Below are 20,958 nucleotides of genomic sequence, written 5' to 3'. Positions count from 1 at the left end.
GAATGCATTCCCAATTCAGTTCTAGCCAGCTTCATCCAAAAGCAGATGGAGTGGGTATGCTCTAAGTTATCCACAAGATCTACTCCATTATAATGCTCTCCTAGAATTTGGTGATATCACATTTTGATTTCTCAAAACTGACAATAAACAAAAAAAATTGTACAGTGGAATCTTGGTTTTTAAACATAACCTGTTCCAGAACATCCCATGAAGTCCGAAATGTACGAAATCTGAAACAATAATTAATGCATTCCAGACACCCAAAAATACATTTTACAGGGAATAAACACAATTTTACATACAGAAAACAATGACTAAATGACTAGTGAAATGAATAAAATGAAGTATTTATGATAAAAATGATATTGTTATGATACAATAAAGTTTCATACATACTTACCTGGCAGATATATACATAGCTAAGACTCCATCGTCCCCGACAGAAATTCAAATTTCGTGCCACTCGCTACAGGTAGTTCAGGTGATCTACCGGCCTGCCCTGGGCGGCAGGACTAGGAACCATTCCCGTTTTCTATCATATTTTCTCTCTTCCACCTGTCTCCTGCGGGGAGGCTGGGTGGGCCATTAATCGTATATATCTGCCAGGTAAGTATGTATGAAACTTTATTGTATCATAACAATATCATTTTCATACAATCAACTTACCTGTCAGATATATACATAGCTGATTGGCACCCTTTGGTAGAGGGTAAGAGACAGCTACTTATGGAATAGACAGGTAAACAACATATGTTGTAGGTATAAATAAAACCTTGGTTCCTACCTGATAGGTGGTAGACTTCGTGTGGTGTTTGCCCAGTAGTTCTGCTCACCTCAAGAAACTTTTAGCGAGATATATGATCTATGGCCAAGAGTTCTTGTGGGTCTGCCGATGGGGTCTTATCCGCTTACTCAGCAGAGCCTGAAAGGACTTTGTCAATGGGTGCTGATCCACTTATATGACAATACACCTTATGAAGGAGCATACAACCAATCCGACCACCTGATCCTAACCACATGTTAGAAATAAAGATTGTTCCGAGTTATCCCCCGACTCTTCACAAACAACCAAACTCAAAAAGCACAATACGCACACATACATAATTTTCAAAAAAATATTTTATACTCATCTAATTAGATATCACAAGAGTTTCTTACTGAACAACAGAGACGGCCACCCGTGCAGCACCAAGTCCTTTTTGTTAGAAGAGACTCTAGAATATATCTAAAAAGAAGGTAAGTATATACTTAAGGATTGGTGTTGGCTCCCATACCCAGGATCGTATCCGCCGATACGAAAGGACCCAGAGAAAAACATTTCTCATAGGTCACACGAACGTCTTTCAAGTAATGAGATGCAAATACTTAGTTGCATCTCCAAAATGTCGTATCTATGATGTTTTTAAGTGACATATTCTTTTGAAACGAGAGAGACGTCGCTACTGCTCTCACTTCATGAGCTTTCACTCTCAACAGTCGGAACTCTTCGTCAGGACAGATCTTATGCGCGTCTGTAATGACGTTTCCTCACAAAGAATGCAAGATGCATTCTTAGACATCAGTCTTGTGGGGTTCTTTTCTTTTTACCGAGCACCAAAGACCCTGTCTAGAGCCTCCCATCTGGTGTTTTCTCTGAAGGTCGAATTTTAGAGCTCTTACAGGACATAGAGACTTCTCTTCTTCTCTGCCTACGAGACTCGATAAGCCTTTAACTTCAAATGACTTAGACCAGGGATTCGTGGGATTCTCGTTTTTAGCTAAAAACAGGGTTTTAAACGAGCAAATAGCTGAGTCTCCCTTGAATCCTACTTTATCCTCCAGAGCATGTAATTCACTAACTCTCTTTGCCGTAGCTAGATAATAGGAATTGGCATTTCCTAGTAATGTCCCGAAACGACGCCAGATGAGGAGGTTCGAACCTTTCGGACGACAGGAACTTGAGTACCACGTCCAGGTTCCAGTTAGGAGGGATGAACAGCCGGCCCTACCTCTCTTCTCAGGAGCCTTCCTTCTTGAGTGAGCTCTGGAGGTAGGGCCACCTCGAAAGGGCTGAACCGATGTACTCGGTCCTTTCTTTTCCGTCGCAATAGCAGGTTTCTTTTTCCTTGCTGACTGAGTAAGAAGGTCTTGAGTCGCCTTCTCAGTTAATGAACGAGAAATGTCCTTCACTAACTGAGAAGGGAACAAAAATTCTGACAATGGAGAGTACAGTAGCGGTGCCTTTTGAGAGTGGGAGACCGCTTTCGTCAAAAAGGCACTATAGACTGTCCTCTTCTTAAGAAGACCTGCTCCAAATAAAGAGATCTCAATCGAGCCATCCTGTACCGCTTTGTCTATACAAGACAAAATACACAGAAGGACTTCTGGTTCGAGTCCTTCAGAATCATGGGCTTTCTTGGACATCACCCCAAGGGACCAATCTAAGAAGTTGAAAACTTCTAATACATGGAAGAGTCCCTTGAGGAGATGATCCAGTTCTGAAATGCCCCAAGTTATACGGGCAGAGTTCAAACTTTGTCTTCGTGAAGCGTCGACTAAGGTCGAAAAGTCTGCTTCTGTCGAAGACGGAAGAGAAATGCCATATTCTCTCCCGTCTGATACCAAATGTCTCGTTTGCCAGCTGCGTCTCGTGGGGGCATGCAGAAGACCGTTCTGACCATGCCCCTCTTCATCGAAATGGCGGGCTTCATTCTAAGAAAAGATGAAGACTTCTTCGTCTTTGCGCTCGAGAAAAGAGCGCGGAGAAGGAGGAGCGGCAGGGGTCAAGTCATCTCCATACTCTTCTAGAAGCAAGGCTGTCAAAACTTTATAGTTCGATAGTCCTTCTCTTCCCTGATACTCGTCTTCCGAGTTTACTTCTAACTCGGGGTCTAGATGAGTCTCCGCTAACAAATCAGGACGTCTTTCCTCTGGGGGAGACAAACTCCTGATAGGAGAGGGACTAAGGGAATGATATTCCTTCCTCTTCAAAGCTTTAATAGAAGCTTCCTTCTTGGTAGGCGCCAACAGTCTAGGTTTCTCTCCATAAAAGGATGACGCCTCCCGCTTGGATGACGCTTCTCGTCCGCCAAGCGTCCTGGCTGACGCCTCGCGCCTGGAAGACGCCTCGCTTTCAACTGGCGTCCTAACTGGCGCCAATACCTTGGTTGGAGCCTCGCCCTTATAAGACGCTCTGAATGACGCTTCACGTCTATCTGGCGTTACGTCTCTGCCGTAAGGTTCCCTCGATCTCGATCTCGAAACCGAAACCTCTGCGGTATGCTTGGAAGCTTCACGTCTGCAGGACGCCTCTCGATTTGCAGGGGAGAGAGGACGAGTCTTCTTGATTGGAAGCGAAACGTCCTTCTTACGAGGAGGATCCCTCGCTAACACTCCGACCAAAGAGGCTAGTTGTTCCTGTACTGCCATGAGAATCTTCCTTGAAGCTTCTCCCACGTCATCTTCAATCGGGGGAGAAGTAGCAGGAAATCGTTCTGCTACGTCCACGTAGGGTGACGCTGACGCCACCCCTTGGTCGCCTTTTTAATAGACAAGGGAGCTTCATCAGAGAAGCGCTCCGGGCTCAAATCCCATTCAGGTTCTCTCAAATGCCGTTTCAGAGGCCTAGAGAGATCCGAATCCTTCCACCCGTTTAGGTGATGGAGAGGATGAGAAACACTCTCGCTCTCGCTCAGGGACGCTTTTTCTAACGCGTCCCTGAGCAGCCTGCATCGAAACAGGAGCCTGCTGAAGGGACGTCTGACCGTTGGGGATTCCCCCACGACCTCCTTAAGGCTTTCGACTTTCCTTCTCCTCTGGGCATGGGAGCTTGGAAGAGGTCTAGGCCTGGGAGCGTCGCAGGGACGATCAAACGCCCCCTCCACAACACTGGGAGAACTCACTTCACTGTACCGTTCACTTTCACTAGCCTTACCTTGTAAGTCCGCCATTTTGGACTTCATCTGATGAATCGTAGCCTTCAGATCGGCGATTTCCGAGGCCGATTCAGAAAGTAAAGCTTGTGAAGTTGACATATAGGGAGAATCCAACTCACCAGGATTAGAAATAGGATCAATAAAAGGCTCAATAGGCCTTGTACTCACACCTTTCAGACGTCTAACCCTATCCCTCTCTAACTTCTTCAAATAAGAAGTTAAAGTCTTCCATTCTTCTGCATTTAATCCCTCACATTCATGACAGGTATTAGTAGAAGAACACTGAAACCCCCTACATTTACGACATACAGTGTGAGGATCAACCGAAGCCTTCGGTATCCTCACCCTGCAGCCTACATTCACACACATTCTCATACTCACATTTGAATCAGACATACTGAGAAAAATCAAAAAGCAAGTCCAAAATCAGTCCACAGTAGCGAATGCCAAAAACACGATCCAGATAAGTCACCAAAAAGCCGAGAAACGAAGATCAAAGGATGAAATAAGAATCTAAGTCAGGAGGTAATAACAACAATGTTGATACCACCGGCGACAGAGAAAATATGATAGAAAACGGGAATGGTTCCTAGTCCTGCCGCACAGGCCAGGCCGGTAGATCACCTGACCTACCTGTAGCGAGTGGCGCGAAATTTGAATTTCTGTCGGGGACGACGGAGTCTTAGCTATGTATATATCTGACAGGTAAGTTGATTGTATGAAACAAAGTTTTATAAATACTTACCTGGCAGTTATATATATATAGCTATAGTCTCTATCGGTCCGGCAGATTTTTCAAAACTCGCGGCAACCGCCGAGTGGTAGGTGTCCGGTTAGGTGGTTAACAACCCTTACAGGGTGGTACTTGGAACCATTCCCATTTTCTATTCCTCAGATCATCTCTTGCCCGACCTGTCTCCTGAGGGGAGGTGGGTGGGCCTTAAAATATATATATAACTGACAGATAAGTAGTCATAAAACTTTGTTTTATCATAAATACTTAATTTTTATGAATAGAACTTACCTGGCAGTTATATATATATAGCTGATTCACACATTTGGAGGTGGGTGAATGACAGCCAACATCGTTGGGGAAACAACTAAAAGTTGTAGGTTATAACCTTGATTCCTTACCTGCTAAGGTAGCTGACTTCAAAAGTTCCTGCCTCTTGAGTCGCTTTCCCTTAGGAGCGCCAGCCAGGATGAGACCTGCTATGCTGAAACCACTCAATAGAGTCTGTCAAACGGGGCGAGACCAACAACGTGACTAGACTTTTGCACTACCTATTCCCCTTTTAATTAACTGCAACCTTACTCAACCTAACCACCTAGCTAGACTGAGGGTGCCATCTCAACCAGACCACTCCTCAGACAACCATAAAAACACAAACCCCAATAAAGGTGTCATACTAAAGTTAAGGTTGAAGGGAGGTAGTAACTCCTTCACCCAATAACGAAGACGTAGCTACGTATAGGCCCAAAGAGTAACACTTCTCGTAGTCTACTCTTACCTCTCTGAGGTAATGAGAAGCGAATACAGAGTTGCTCCTCCAAAATGTCGAGTCCATTATTTGTCTAACTGACATGTTCTTCTGGCATGCCAATGACGTTGAAATAGCCCTCACCTCATGGGCCTTTTCACTTTTAAGAGACCAGAGTTCTCCTCCTCCACATAAGAGGTTTTTGAGCTTTCTCTAATTGTTTCCCTCACGAAGAATGACAATGCATTCTTCGAGAGGGGCCTTTGAGGATCTTTAACGGAACACCATAAAGCACTGGATGGTCCTCTTAAATTCTTGGTCCGTGACAAATATGTCCTGAGAGCTCTAACTGGGCAGAGGAGTCTCTCCTCCTCTTGACCCACCAAGTTTGTGAGGTTAGGAACCTCAAATGTCCTCGGCCAGGGTTTGGATGGGTTCTCATTCTTAGCGAGGAAGTCGAGCCTTAAAGAACATACAGCTCCGTCTTGACTGAAGCCTACGTGCTTCTCCATCGCCTGAATCTCTCGCTACCCTTTTTGTTTTTGCTGTGGCGAGAGCCATCAGAAAATAACGTTTTCTTAGTCAAATCTCTAAGGGTCGATTGCGAGATGGGTTCGAACTTCCTACCGCATAAGAACTTCAAAACCACATCCAAATTCCAAGCCGGGGGTCTTATCGTGTGTTTAGTCGTTTCAAACAACTTCAAGAGATCCTTCAAATCCGTATTTTGTGATAGCTCCATGCCTCTATGCTTAAAGACTGCTGAAAGCATGCTTTTGTATCCTTTTATCGTGGATACGGCCAGCTTAGATTCGTCTGAGAAACAGATGAAAATCAGCAATCTGACTCACAGAGGTAGTGGTTGAGGGACACTTTGTGTCGTTTACACCAAGATCTAAAAACTTCCCAGTTCGATTGGTAGACTCTCTGAGAAGATATCCTCCTCGCTCTTGCGATAGCTCTAGCTGCTTGCTCAGAAAAGCCTTTCGCTCTGACAAGCTTCTCGATAGTCTGAATGCAGTCAGCTGTAGCACGAGGGGGTTTTGATGATACCTCTCGAAGTGGGGCTGTTTGAGAAGCTTTGGACTTGGAGGAAGGCTTCTTGGAAAGTCCACTAGCATCTCCACTACCTCTGTGAACCATTCTCTTGCTGGCCAAAAAGGCGCTATCAGGGTCATTCTCCCTTTTTGTTTCGAGAAGGGCAAACTTCTTGATGACCAGATTGATGATGCTTGTTCCGGGGGTGGGGGAAAACGCATAAGTATCCATCCCTGTCCAGTCCATCAAGAAGGCGTCCATGCTATTGCTTCCTTGTCCGGTACCAGGGAGCAGTAGTTGGGGATTCTCTTGTTCTGGTTGGAGGCGAAGAGATCTACGATGGCCTCCCCCATAACTTCCACCACAGTTCCTGGCAACTTGAAGATCGTTGGTCCACTTGTTGGAAGAACTTGCCCTTTCCTGCTGAGCATGTCTGCCCTCACATTCTTCTGTCCCTGTACAAATCTCGTTAAAAGATTTATCCCATTCTCCTTCGTCCATAGAAGGAGCTCCCTTGCTGCTTCGTATAGGGACAGAGAATGAGTTCCTCCTTGCTTTCTTATATATGCCAGGGCTGTGGTGTTGTCCGAGTTGACCTCTATTACCTTCCCCGAGACCGCTTCTTTGAAGGCTTTTAAACCTAATAGGATGGCCATCAATTCTTTCCTGTTGATGTGCCATCCTTTCTGTTGCACTTCCCAAGAGCCCGATGCCTCCTTGCTCCCCAGTGTTTGCTCCCCAACCTGAACTCCGAAGCATCTGAGAACAACACTAGGTCTGGGTTCTTCTTGTACAGGGATATTCCTTCCCCAATTTTGCGGGATCCAGCCACCAACTCAAAAACTGTCTTTTGACGTCTGCTGGAATGGGAAAAGAAAAAGGATCCTCCTGATTTCTCCTGTCCCATACTCTTGAAAGGAAGTGTTGCAGAGGTCTGAGGTGCAACCTTCCCAGGGAGACAAACTGTTCAAGCGAGGAGAGGGTGCCCAGCAAACTCATCCACTCCTTCGCCAAGCACTTCTCTCTCCCTAGGAATTGCTGCACTTTCTCGAGGCACTTGTTCTGCCTCTCTTGAGAGGGAAAAGCCCGAAAACGAGCGGAGTCCAGAACTATCCCCAAATAGAGAATTGTCTGACTCGGTTCGATCTGGGACTTATCCTTGTTGATGATGGGTCCCAGTTCCTGGGTCATCAGAAACGTCTTTCTTAAGTCCTCCAGACACTTGTTCTTCGATTGTGACCTTATCAGCCAGTCGTCTAGGTATAGGGATACCCTTATCCCTTCTTGATGAAGCCAAGCCGCTACGTTCGACATTACCCTGGTGAAGACTTGAGGGGCTGTAATGAGGCCGAAACAAAGGGCTCTGAACTGGAAACACCTGTTCTGAACCACGAATCTTAGAAATTTCCTTGAAGTCGGGTGGATGGGGATATGAAAATAGGCGTCTTGCAAATCCAGGGACACCATCCAGTCCCCTGGACGGACTGCTGCCAGCACAGACTGAGTTGTTTCCATAGTAAATTTTGTCTTCTCTACAAAGACGTTCAGTGCGCTGACATCTAGAACGGGTCTCCATCCCCCCGAGTTCTTGGGTACTAGAAACAGGCGATTGTAAAAGCCTGGGGATTCTAGTTCCAGTACAGGTTCTATGGCTCCCTTTCTAGCATCTGGTATACTAGATCTAGGAGGAGGGGCCTCTTGTTTCGCAGCGTCCGAGTATTGAGCCACTAAGGCTCTTGGTGTTCTCGAAAGAGGCGGGGATCTTGTAACCCTCCCTGACGACTGAGAGGGACCAGGTGTCCGCCCCCCTCCTTTTCCAAGTCTGCCAAAAACTTGACAGCCTTGCTCCTACTGCTGACTGGAGGACTTGTGACTCATTTTCTAGCACGGGATCTAAACAATCTCCTGCTTGTCCGTCCGCCTGTCTCCTGTCTTCTTCCTCTGAAATCTGTTCTGGTCAGAGCCCTACCTCGAAAGGGCAGCAAAACCTTCTTTTCCTCTCTCTTTGTTGATGCCTGACTGCCCAGTAGACCCTTTCTTACGGAGCGAGTTAGAAGATCTTGGGTGGCCTTCTGCGTTAGGGAATGAGTAATATCCCTAACCAGTGATTGCGGAAAAAGATGTTCCGAGAAAGGGGCATAAAGGAGTTCCGCCTTCTGCGTGATCGTAACTCCTTTGGTGGCGAAGGAGCATAACAGCGCTCTTTTCTTCAAAATCCCCGCCGTAAACAGGAAAGCCATCTCGTTCGCTCCATCCCTCAGTGCCTTATCCATACAGGCCATAATACTAGTTAAATCCTCCATTTCTGTGGCCTGTATGTGTTCTGCTTTCCTGGCCAGCGCTCCCAGGGCCCAGTCCAAGAAGCTGAATACTTCGAAAGATCGAAATATCCCTTTAACGAAGTGGTCTAACTCCGTCATGGACCACATCACTTTCGCGGAATTGAAGGCATGTCTCCTTGAAGAATATGATATTGTTAAAATACAATAAAGTTTGTTCATACTTACCTGGCAGATATATATATAGCTGTATTTCTCCGAAGTCCGATAGAAATTTCAAAACTCCCGGCACACGCGTGGTTCGGCCAGGTGGTTAGTACCCATTCCCGCCGCTGGGAGGCGGGAGTCAGGAACCATTCCCATTTTCTATCCAGATTTTCTATTCCCACTGTCACCTGAGGGGAGGTGGGTACTTTTGATTATATATATCTGCCAGGGTAAAGTATGAACAAACTTTATTGTATCTTAACAATATCATTTTGTTCATGAAACTTACCCGGCAGATATATATATAGCTGAATCCCACCTTTGGAGGTAGGGAGAGACAGAAAAGGATTTTGGAAACACATTACATGCAGATGATAGACATCTTGGTTCCTTACCTGTTAGCATAGTTGACTTCGTGATTACTGTCACCCAAGTCTGTTATTGCTTTACTAGTCTCCAGCAAGGTAGTGACCTATATAGCTGGTGAGTTCTAGATGATCTGTCAACGGGAGCGTGACCACAATGTGACTAGACCATTTTGACCCTAATATGAGGGCAACGAAGCAAAAACCACCACCTGACCAGCCTAACAAATTTAATTCCACATTAATTAGGCGGGCGACCTTACAACCATAAATCAAAATAAACCTTTAAAAAAACTCACCTACCCATTTTCTACAGAGTAGGATGAGAGCTACTTGCCTGCCCCCAACAAAGTGTCTGCGGCGACGTATGGTCCAAGCGCATAACAGTTCTCGTATGTCGTCTTCACATCCCGCAGGTAGTGTGAAGCGAACACCGGAGTTGCTGCGCCAAAAAGTGGCACTCAGAAATGTCATTGAGTGCCATATTCTTTTGGAAGGCTACCGAGGTAGATATAGCCCTCACTTCGTGGGCATTCACTTTCAACAGCTTAATATTACTGTCTTTGCAAGATGAATGCGCCTGTCTAATGGTGTCCCTCAAGAAGAATGCCAGAGCATTCTTCGACATAGGTAACTCTGGTCTCTTGACCGAACACATAAGTTGTTAGAAGGACCTCGACATTCCTTCGTTTTCCGCAAATAAATCTTTAGAGCCCTGACAGGACACAGAACTCTCTCTGGTTTCTCGTCCAATGATTTCCCCCATACCCTTAACCTCAAAACTTCTGGGCCAAGGGTTGGAAGGATTCTCATTTTTAGCTAGAAACGTCAAGCTTAATGAGCAGACTGCATTATGCCCCTTAAATCCAATATGCTTGCGAAAAGCTTGAATTCGCTAACCTTCTTCGCCGTCGCCAGAGCGGTTAGGAAAACCATTTTCTTAGTAAGATCTCTTAACGATGCATTTTGAAGCGGTTCAAACCGACTGGACATTAGGAATTTAAGGACTACGTCCAAATTCCAAGACGGTAATTTAGGTTGAGGAATCTTTGTAGTTTCGAAAGACCTTAATAGATCGTGAATGTCTTTGTCATTTCCCAAATCAATTCCTCTATGTCTAAAGACTACAGATAGCACACTTCTGTAGCCTTTGATTGTCGAGACCGCAAGCTTCAAGTCGTCCTTTAGGTAAAATAAAAAGTCCGCTATTTGGCTCACAGAGGTCATGGTAGAGGAAATGCCCTTCCTTCTGCACCAACTCCTAAACGTAGCCCACTTTGATTGGTACACTGCAAGAGTGGAAGCCTTCTTGCATTGGCAATAGCTCTTGCCACAGGTCTTGAAAAACCTCTCGCTCTGGGCAACTTTTTGATAGTCTGAATGCAGTCAGACTCAGAGCGGGAGGTTTTTGTGGTACCTCTCGAAGTGGGGCTGTTTGAGTAGATCTGTCCTCGAAGGCAGTGTCCTTGGGAAGTCTACTACGAAGGACATGACCTCTGTGAACCATTCTTTTGTCGGCCAGTAAGGGGCGATTAACGTCATTCTCGTCCCTTCTGAAGTCGCAAATTTTCTCATCACTTCTCCCAGGATCTTGAACGGGGGAAAGGCGTACAGATCCATCCCTGTCCAGTCCCAGAGAAGGGCATCTATTGCTATTGCTCCCGGATCGAGCACCGGGGAGCAGTACAGCGGAAGCCTCTTTGTCCTTGATGTCGCAAAGACGTCTACTAAAGGACGTCCCCACAACTTCCACAGCTCTTGGCACACTTCCTGATGTAGAATCCACTCGGTCGGCAGCAATTGACCTTGCCGACTGAGGAGATCCGCACGGACGTTCTCCACGCCTGCAACGAATCTCGTCAGAATCGTTACGTTTTGCGTTTCGCCCACAACAAGATCTCTCTCGCTAGGTTGAACAATGACCGAGAGTGAGTCCCTCCTTGTTTTTTGATGTATGCCAGAGCTGTGGTGTTGTCCGAATTTATCTGAACTATCTTGTGTGAGACTTTGTCTTCGAACAATTGTAGAGCCAAGTATATGGCCGCTAGTTCTTTGAGATTTATGTGCCAGTACACCTGTTCCCCTCCCCAGGTGCCTGACACTTCTTCCCCCCCATTGTGTAGCTCCCCACCCTGTGTTGGATGCGTCGGAGAACAACACTAGGTCAGGGCTCTAAAGTTTTGAGGGATACTCCTTCCGATAGTATTAAAGGATCGAGCCACTTTAGGTGATCCTTTACTTCTCTCGAAATTCTTAAAATTGCATCTAAATTTTCTTTGTCCTTCCAATTCTCTTTCAGGAAAACTGGAGAGGTCTGAGATGTAGTCTTCCCAAGGAAACAAACTTCTCCAGCGCGGAAATGGTCCCCAGCAGACTCATCCATTCCCTCACCGAGCATGAATTCTTTCCTTAAGAAGACTGATATTTTGTCTAATCCTTGTTGTTGACGTCCCTGGGATGGAAAAAGCTCGAAAAAAAGCCACTGAATCCATCTGAATCCCAGATACACGATGGACTGTGTGGGGATCAGTTGTGACTTTTCGAAAATTCACCAGAAGTCCCAGGGACTTTCGCTAGAGATAAGGTTGATTGAAGGTCCTTCAGACACTTTTCTTTCGATGATGCTCGAATGAGCCAGGTCGTCTAGATATAGAGAGATCCTGACGTTTGCAAGATGAAGCCACCTCGCCACATTCTTCATTAAAACTGTGAAGATCATTGGTGCCGTACTCAATCCGAAGCAAAGAGCTCTGAATTGGAAAACTCTTCCCTTCATGACAAAAGCAGATCTTCCCCTCGATTGGTGGATGAATCAGGACGTGGAAATATGCGTCTTGCAGGTCTAATGACACCATCCAATCGCCTTGTCTTAAGGCCCCAAGCACTGACTGAGGTGTCTCCATCTTGAACCTCTGTCTCTCTATAAAAAGATTTAGACTGCTCACATCTAAAAACTGGCCTCCAACCTCCCGACTGTTTCGGTACCAGGAATAACCTGTTGTAGAAACCCGGGGAATGAAGGTCGTCTACCTGTTCTATTGCATTCTTCTCGAGCATTTGTTCGAGCAGATCGAACAAGATCTGTTGTTTTTCCAGCTGGTACGAAGGTGATAGATCTCTGGGCGTCGTGCACAGCGGAGGTGACTTCAGGAATGGATTTCTTTTGTATCCTCGCTCGATGACACTGGGCGACCAGGTGTCCGCCTCTATCTTTCTCCAGGCTTTTGCAAATAACTGAAGCCTGGCTCCTGCTGGTGCCTGAAGGACTACATTCTCATTTCTTCCCTTTGGTTTAGACAGGGCTCTACCTCTGGCAAGGCCTCTTCCTCGAGGAGGAGGTCTCGAGGAAGCCCCTCGAAAAGGGCTTTATTTTCTTGGAAAAACTGTGTTCTTGCAGAAGTTGAAGGAACTACAGGACGTCTAGAAGGATTGCGCTAAAGAGGGTCCTGAGTAGTTTCTTTTTTCTTGAAGACTGCCAGCTACATCTTTAATCATAGCCTGGGGAAAGAGAAGGTTCGAGAGAGGGCGAAGGCAAATCTGCCCTCTGTGCTGGAGATACTGACTTCGCAGTGAATTTGCAGTAGAGAGCTCTTTTTTAAGAGCCCTGCACAAAAAATGCAAAGCTAATTCCTCTGAACCATCTCTGACGGCCTTACCACACACGCAAGAAGCTGGATAGCTCCCCCAGGCTAATTGAATCTTGACTACGAGCCTTTGTGTCTAGCAATCCCAAGCACCAGTCCAAGAAATTCAACACTTCTATTGTCCGAAAAAGGCCTTTAGATGGTGGTCCATTTCAGCAGGAGTCCACGCTACTTTCGCTGTTGAAAGGAGAGACCTCCTTGGTGCGTCGACTAGACTGGCAAAAATCACTTGCGCAGATGCGGGAGCTCTTAAACCGACATCTTCGCCTGTCTCGTACCAAAATGCCTGCCTTGCCGCATAGTCTTGAAGGAGGCTGGGCAAAAGAAGACTTTCCCTGTGCTTTCCTCGACTTCCATCCAATCTTTGAACCTTTTTGAAAGCTCTTTTATTTTGAAAAGAAGACTTCGTCATCTTAACAAAACCAGGAGTCTTGCTAGTTTTCAACAATGAAAACTGAGAAGGAGGAGAGCGAGGAGCTGCGGGTTGGAATTCATCTCCAAAAGAAGCCCGAAGCAAGCGAACTAACACTTGATAATCAGAAGAAACTGACGTAGAAGGTTGATCCTCGTCTGTTTCTTCTGAAATATTACTCAATCCTCCTTCTGTAGGAGCGGCAGAGGGGTCTCCCGAAGAAGGTGGTAGAAGCCCTTTCGGTCCAATCTTTGATGAAGAGCGCTGCTGAGACGTACTAGGTGCGTTCTGTATATTAGTATCTATAGGTTCAGGAATAGAAGTGTTAGTTTCCTGAACAATCTCTCGATGGGAGTGTCTACAAAGGTTTAGTGTTAGTGCGGGCGTCCGGAAAATATCCGTTGTTTTGAGGGCCTGATGAGTGTTAACAAAACGTCATTCATAACCTCTGTACGGTGTTCGTAAACTTGTCACTCGGTCGTCCATGCGAGCGCCACACCTGGCGTCCAGCTGAGCGTCACGCTTGACGTCCAGCCGAGCGCCACGCCTAGCGTCCAGCCGAGCGTCATGCTTGGCGTCCGATGGAGCGTCACGCTTAGCACTCTGCTGAGCGCCACGCTTAGCGTCCATATAAGCGTCCAGCTTAGCGTCCATGTCCTGATTCTCAGCTTGCAAACAGCCTTGCTTCGCAGCAGAGAGAACGTCAATCTTCGAATAAAGCGAACCCCTATGAGAAGAGAGGGGAATGCTTCGAAAAGTAGGGCGAGTTTTCTTCCTCTCGATATAAGAATCTTTCAAAGGAAGTTGCTCGCGCTCTTTACCCAGCTGCAAGTGGGATGCACGAAATCTAGAGGGCGTAGCCACTGGTGAAAGAGAAGAGCGATCCGAAGAAGCGGGAGACCACTTGGATCTTTTGATCGGCAATCTATCATCTTTCTTCTACGGCGCGGTTCTACCTCTCTCTCGGCCAGCAACGAAGCCAGTTGTTGTTGCATCGAACGGATGACTCTTTTAGTTGGAGACGATTCCTTTTCAGGTGAAAAGCTGATCCTGTGAGAAGGCGAAGGCGAGGGGAAAACCCTATTCTTCTCACACGGACCGACTCAGTTCTCTTCTTGGAGCGACTGGGGCGCTCAAAGCGTCATCGTCCGGATGACGTCCTGGTTCTCTTTTGTGGCGTCAATGCCGCAAAACTCTCTGGCGAAGACCGCAAAGCAGCAGAAGAGAAAAGGACGTGAAGCGTCCTCCTTCCTGAGACCAAAAACGCTGGCCGCCTGTGCGACAACTTGCGTCTTTGCTCTCTTTTGCGGTGGAGAGTAGTCCACATAAAAGGCGCACACCGCAAAGCAGGAGCGAAACGGACGTTCTGCGTCCTCCTCTGAGAAACTACTGACGACGGGCCGCCTGTGCGACATCCGTCTTAGTTCTTTTCAGAGGACGCGAGTGTCCCTCAAAGCTCCAACCCCTTTGCGGGGAGGACGGCCTCCTAAGACGAAAAGCACTCGCGGAGGATACGCGCACGAGCGCGCTCTTTGGCAGCCTGGAGATCGTCGACAGGATCTGCCGAAAGGACGCCAGATAGGTGGGAGTTCCCGTAACCCTCTTCGCTTTCGGACATGTCCGTCTCCCTGGTCCTGGGAGTTCGACAGAGGTCCAGGCCTAGAGGCATTATAGGGGCCGATCTGACACCCCCTCCACAACACTGGGGGCACTTTCACTGCACTTCACTTCATTAACACTGCTTTTACCCTCCAAGCGAGCACTTTAGATTCTAGATTTCGTAAGAGTCTAGAACTTACATAGGCATTGACCCTCCACAGATTTTTTCTTTCAGGGCCCGAAGGCACAACAGATTTAGGTGTTGCACAACTACTGAAGGAATAGTAGGAGAAACCCTTACTACCCTTACTTCTACTGACTGATGCACTCCTGGAGGAAGACCTCCTTATCCTATCGCGGTCCAATTTTCGCACATAGGATTCATAAGCCTTCCAACCTGAATCAGACAGACATTCACACTCCTTACAACGGTCATCTATTACACACATGGTCTCTACAATTCGTGCATACTGTGTGTGGGGTCTACCGAACCTTTCGGTAGCCTCACCTTACAACCTTCCATACAACACACTCTGGTGCTAGTTGAACTAGTCCCAGACATCTTAGTTAAAGAAAAAACCAAACCAAATTCAAAATTCAATCCACTATCAGCGTATGCCAAGTCACGATCCCACGTTCAATAACCAAAAAGACAAACGGAATACTTAAGTAACAAAGTTTCAAAAATCCTAGACGGAGGTACTGCACTTTCACAAGCACTATCACTTATTTCACTTATTTCACCTTCACTTACCTTGTTTTAAGGCTGCAAGTTGCTCTTAAGAATTTGCATCTCAACCGCCATCTTGACGTACTGAGGGTCATCCAAAGTAGCTACAGGTTCCTGCTACAGGAGAAGGAGCTACTACCTCAGGAGCAGGTTCTAATAATACAGGGGTTAAGGGAATAGAAAGGTCTATGCTAGCTTCACTTCCAGACCTAGATTTAGATTTAGAAGCCCTCCTGACTTTATCTAATTCCAATCTACGCACATAGCGTTTCATATCCAACCATTGTTTCTCATCCAAACCCTTGCATTCTTTACATCTTTTATCCAAGGCACATTCAAAACCCCTACACCCCAAACCAACAGTGTGAGGATCGACCGAAGCCTTCGGCAATCTCACCTTACACTCCTCATTCACACACCTCGAAAACTGTTTCCGAGACTCTCATATCAAAGAATAATCCAAAATCAAGCCAAAAGCGATTGCCAATGCACAGATGCATCACCATTTAGTAGAAATACAGCGACACAGGGAAGCGAGCGAAAAACCCGACGCGGACTAGCAACGATGTTGACAGTCCAACCAGGCAGAGATGATCTGAGGAATAGAAAAATGGAATGGTTCCAAGTACCACCCTGTAAGGGTTGTTAACCACCTACCAGCCGGACACCTACCACTCGCGGTTGCCCGCGAGTTTTGAAAAATCTGCCAGACCGATAGAGACTATAGCTATATATATATACTGCCAGGTAAGTTCTGTTCATAAAATGAACATTTAATATCCCTCTTACCTTTACGGAAAATGTTATTGTCATGATACAATAAAGTTTTATGCATACTTACCTGGCAAGATATATACTTAGCTATAGACTGCCCGTCGTCCCCGATAGAAATTCGAATTTCGCGGCAACACTCTAGGGCAGGTAGGTCAGGTGATCTACCGCCCCGCCGCTGGTGGCGGGAATAGGAATCATTCCCGTTTTCTAAGACAGATTTTCTCTTCACCTGTCTCCTGAGGGGAGGTCGGGGTGGGCCATACACCGTATATATCTGCCAGGTAAGTATGCATAAAACTTTATTGTATCATGACAATAACATTTTTGATGCATTCAACTTACCTGTCAGATATATACTTAGCTGATTGGCACCTTTGGCGGAGGGTAAGAGACAGCTAATCTACTGAAATAGACAGGAAACAACATATGTTGTAGGTAATAAAATTAAAAACCTTGATTCCTACCTGTGTTAGCGAAAGACTTCATGGCTACTGCCTAGGAGCCCGTATCGCTTCAAGAGCCTCAGCGAGGTAGTGACTTCATGCTAAGAGTTCTTGATGGTCTGTTACAGGGGTCTTCCCACTTACGCTCAGAACCTTAGGATCTTTGTCAATGGGGTCCTATCCACTTACATGACAAAACACCTTGCCTATTTGGCATGATCATAGAGCACGACACTAATCCCGATCACCTGATCCTCATTGTGGTTAGTACTACGATTGAAAGGAGTCATCCCCGAACATCCTTTCAAGCAACCCACAACTCAACAACAATATTAAAACTAATTATTAAAAATATTAAAAACAAATTTAAGGATCAGCGTCTGCTCCATTTCCCAGCATAGTATCCGCTGATACATAAGGTCCAAGAGCGAAAACATTTTATCGTATGTTATTCTAACATCCTTTAAATAGTGTGATGCAAAATACTGAATTGCACCTCCAATAAGTTGCTGCTAAAAATGTTTCTCATGGACATATTCTTCGTAAAAGAAAGGGAAGTTGCCACAGCCCGGACTTCGTGAGCTTTCACTCATCAGCTTTCTTTAAAGAGTTTCTCTTGGCAATTCCTATGAGCTTCGGTAATTACATTTCTGACAAAGAATGCCAGTGCGTTCTTTGACATAGGTCCTCTTGGGTTTCTTTACCGAACACCAAAGACCTTGTCGACATCCCTGAAGCTGTGTCTTCTTTTCTAAATCAAAATTTTAAGGTCCTGAACTGGGCAAAAGGGACCGATCCAACTCTCTTCCTACTAGAGAAGAGAGTCCCTTGACTTCGAAACTTCTAGGCCAAGGTTTAGAAGGGTTCTCATTCCTTTGCTAGGAAAAGATCCTGGAAGAAATGACAGCCGAGTCTTTTCTAAAAATCCCACCCGAGAGTCCAAAGCATGCAATTCACTGATCCTCTTAGCAGTTGCTAGAGCCAACAGGAATATGCATTTGGCTAGTAAGATCTCTGAATGAGATTTTATCTATAGGTTCGAACCTGTCCGACATCAAGAACTTTAGGACAAGTCCAGGTTCCAACTCGGGGTGGGAATCGACGATCTCAATTTCTTAGTCTCGAAAGACCTGATGAGATCATGAAGATCCTTATTATTCTCGAGATTCAGCCCTCTGTTTCTAAAAAACAGCTGAGAGCATGCTCCTATATCCCTTGATAGTTGATACGGCCAAATTTGGATTTCTTCTCTTAAGAAGAGGAGAAAATCCGCGATTTCGGTTAGAGAGGTATTGGAAGAGGACAGCTTCTTCGACCTACACCATCTACGGAAAACTTCCCACTTCGATTGGTAGACCCGCAGGGTAGAGGCTCTGCGGGGCTCTAGCAATTGAAGTTGCCACTTTCTTTGAAAAGCCTCTCGCTCTGACCAGTCTTTCGATAGTCGAAAGGCAGTCAGGGAGAGACTTTGGATGTTTTTGGGTGGAACCTCTCGAAGTGGGGTTGTCTGAGCAGATCTGTCCTGTCTGGTAGAGATCTGGGAAGTCCACCGTCCATTCCAGTACCTCTGTGAACCAGATTCGGGAAGGCCAAAAGGGAGCAATTAGAGTCATTCTCATTCCTTCCGATGCCACAAATTTTCCTTACTACTTCCCCAGCAATTTGAATGGGGGAAAGGCGTTAATGCATCTATGCTGACCAATCCATGAGGAGGCATCGATCGCTGTGGCTCTGGGATCTTCTTCTAGGGAGCAGAAGTTGTCTATTTTCCTGGAGAGGAACGTGGCAAACAGGTCGATCTGGGGTCTCCCCCAAAGTGACCATATTTGTCTGCAGACTCCTGAGTGGAGCATCCACTCTGTCGGGAGAACCTGGTTCTTTCTGCTCAACCTGTCTGCCCTTAGGTTTTTTACTCCTTGGACAAACCTTGTACGCAGAATAATGCCCGTTCCTCTGTCCAGGTTAATAGAGCTCTCGCTATTTCGTTTCAGAGAGAAAGAGTGAGTGCCCCCTTGATTCCGGATGTAAGCCAGAGCTGTGGTGTTGTCGGAATTGACTTGAACTACCACCCCTCTGACTTCCGTTTTCTTGAAGGTATTCCAGGGCTAGATGAATTGCCAGGAGTTCCTTCTGCATTGATTGTTGCAGAGTAGTTTGTGTCTGGTCCAAATACCTGCTACTTCCTTTGGACCCAGTGTTGCTCCCCACCTGTTTCCGAGGCATCGGAAAACAACACTCGGTGAGGTTCCGAATCAAGAGGGACACCCCTTCGTTCCTTGTTAATGGGGTTAACCACCACTTTAGGTCGGATTTTATCCCCTGTTGGATGGGAACATCTGACAAGTCTCCTGTCTTTTTTTGACTCCACATCCTCTTTAGATAAATTGCAGAGGTCTGAGATTTAATCTTCCCAGGGAAATGAATTGCTCTAACGAGGAAAGGGTGCCCAGCAGACTGAGCCATTCCCTCGCCGAGGTCCGTTCTTTCCCTAAGAAGTTCGAGATCTTTTCTAAGCCGTCGAGTAATTCTGTCTTGAGATGGAAACGCCCGAAAACCCCGAGAATCCATCTGTATCCCCAGTAGACTATGTTCTGTCTGGGGATCAATTGTGATTTCTCGAGGTTCACAAGCAGTCCCAGAGATTTTGTCAAGTTCAAAAGTCTTCTCCAAGTCCTTCAGCACTCAAATTCCGATTTTGCTCTTATTAGCCAATCGTCCAGATAAAGGATATATTTATCCCCTCTAGATGTAGCCATCTCGCAACATTCATCATTAGCCTCGTGAACACTTGAGGGGCCGTTGAAAGGCCGAAGCATAGGGCTCTGAATTGGTATACTTTTCCCCTGCATCATGAATCGGAGATATTTCTTCGATGATGGATGCAGGGAGGACATGAAAGTATGCATCTTGTAGATCTAAGGAGACCATCCAATCTCCTGGACGAAGAGCCGCAAGAACCGATTTTGATGTTTCCAAAGAGAACTTTGTGTTCTCCACAAATCGGTTCAATGCGCTCACATCCAGGACCGGTCTCCACCCCCCGAGGATTTCGGAACCGAAAAAAGACGGTTGTAGAATCCTCGGGAATGCGGATCCCGAACCACTTCGATGGCCTCCTTTTGCAAACATCTGTTCTACCAGTTGCAATAATGCTTCTTTCTTGGCAGGTCCCTGTATTGGCTGACAGTTCCCTCGGGTTCGTAGTCAAGGAGGTCTGCTCGTCGAAAGGGGATCATATATCCCTTTTTTGTTGTTACCACGAAAGGGACCAAATTTCTGCCTGTCTCCGAGCCCATTCTTCCGAAATTTCCGAAGTCTGGCTCCTACCGGTGCTTGAAGGACTGTTGTCTCATTTCGCTCTCTTGATAGGTCTGAATGGAAGGAAGAACCTACTCTTCTTCTGCACTCCTCTCTTCTTAAAAGAGGGTCTGGCCGAGGTACTCCCGAAAGGGCTGTTGAGGAGCCCGAGTCTCTATCTTAGTAGGACCCAAAGTCCTCGATTTCTTTGCCGATTGGGCCAAGAGATCTTGTGTGGCCTTTTCTGTCAAAGAATGAGAAATATCTTTTACCAGATTTGAAGGAAACAATTGGTCCGACAGAGGAGCATCAGAAGAGATGACCTCTGAGTAGGAGTAACTGCTTTCGTCAGAAAAGAGCTAAATAAGACTCTCTTCTTCAGAATACCAGTTCCAAACAGAGAGGCCACCTCTCCTGATCCATCCTGAACCGCCTTGTCCATACAGGAAAGAACACTATGAAGGACTTCTGGACTAAGAGATTCCTTCTCTTGTGTCTTTTTTTTTGCCAACACCCCAAGGGACCAGTCTAAGAAGTTAAAAACTTCTAAGACCTTACAACAATCCCTTGAGGAGATGTCCATCTCAGAAGTCCCCCATGTGATCTTTGCTGATGACAAGGCTTGTCTCCTAGACGAATCTACCAGATTCGAAAAATCTGCTTCGGCAGTGGACGGTAGAGCAAGACCCCGTGGTTTGCCCGTCTCGTACCAAATTCCCTTCTTTCCTGATAGTCTAGAAGGAGGGCAGGTAAAGACTGTCTTCCCCGCCTTCTC

The 20,958-nt window shown here is 46.2% G+C and overlaps 1 protein-coding gene across 1 annotated transcript in view; it reads right to left on the bottom strand.

Annotated features, from left to right (window-relative positions):
* LOC135226972 (mannose-P-dolichol utilization defect 1 protein homolog) overlaps positions 1–20,958 on the bottom strand; it is a 116,297-nt gene that overhangs the window by 16,759 nt on the left and 78,580 nt on the right. The gene's annotated exons all lie outside the window — the stretch shown is intronic.

This window comes from Macrobrachium nipponense, chromosome 15 (genome assembly GCF_015104395.2).
Source record: "Macrobrachium nipponense isolate FS-2020 chromosome 15, ASM1510439v2, whole genome shotgun sequence".
Lineage (NCBI taxonomy): Eukaryota > Metazoa > Arthropoda > Malacostraca > Decapoda > Palaemonidae > Macrobrachium > Macrobrachium nipponense.
This window is presented reverse-complemented; position numbering and strand designations above follow the sequence as displayed.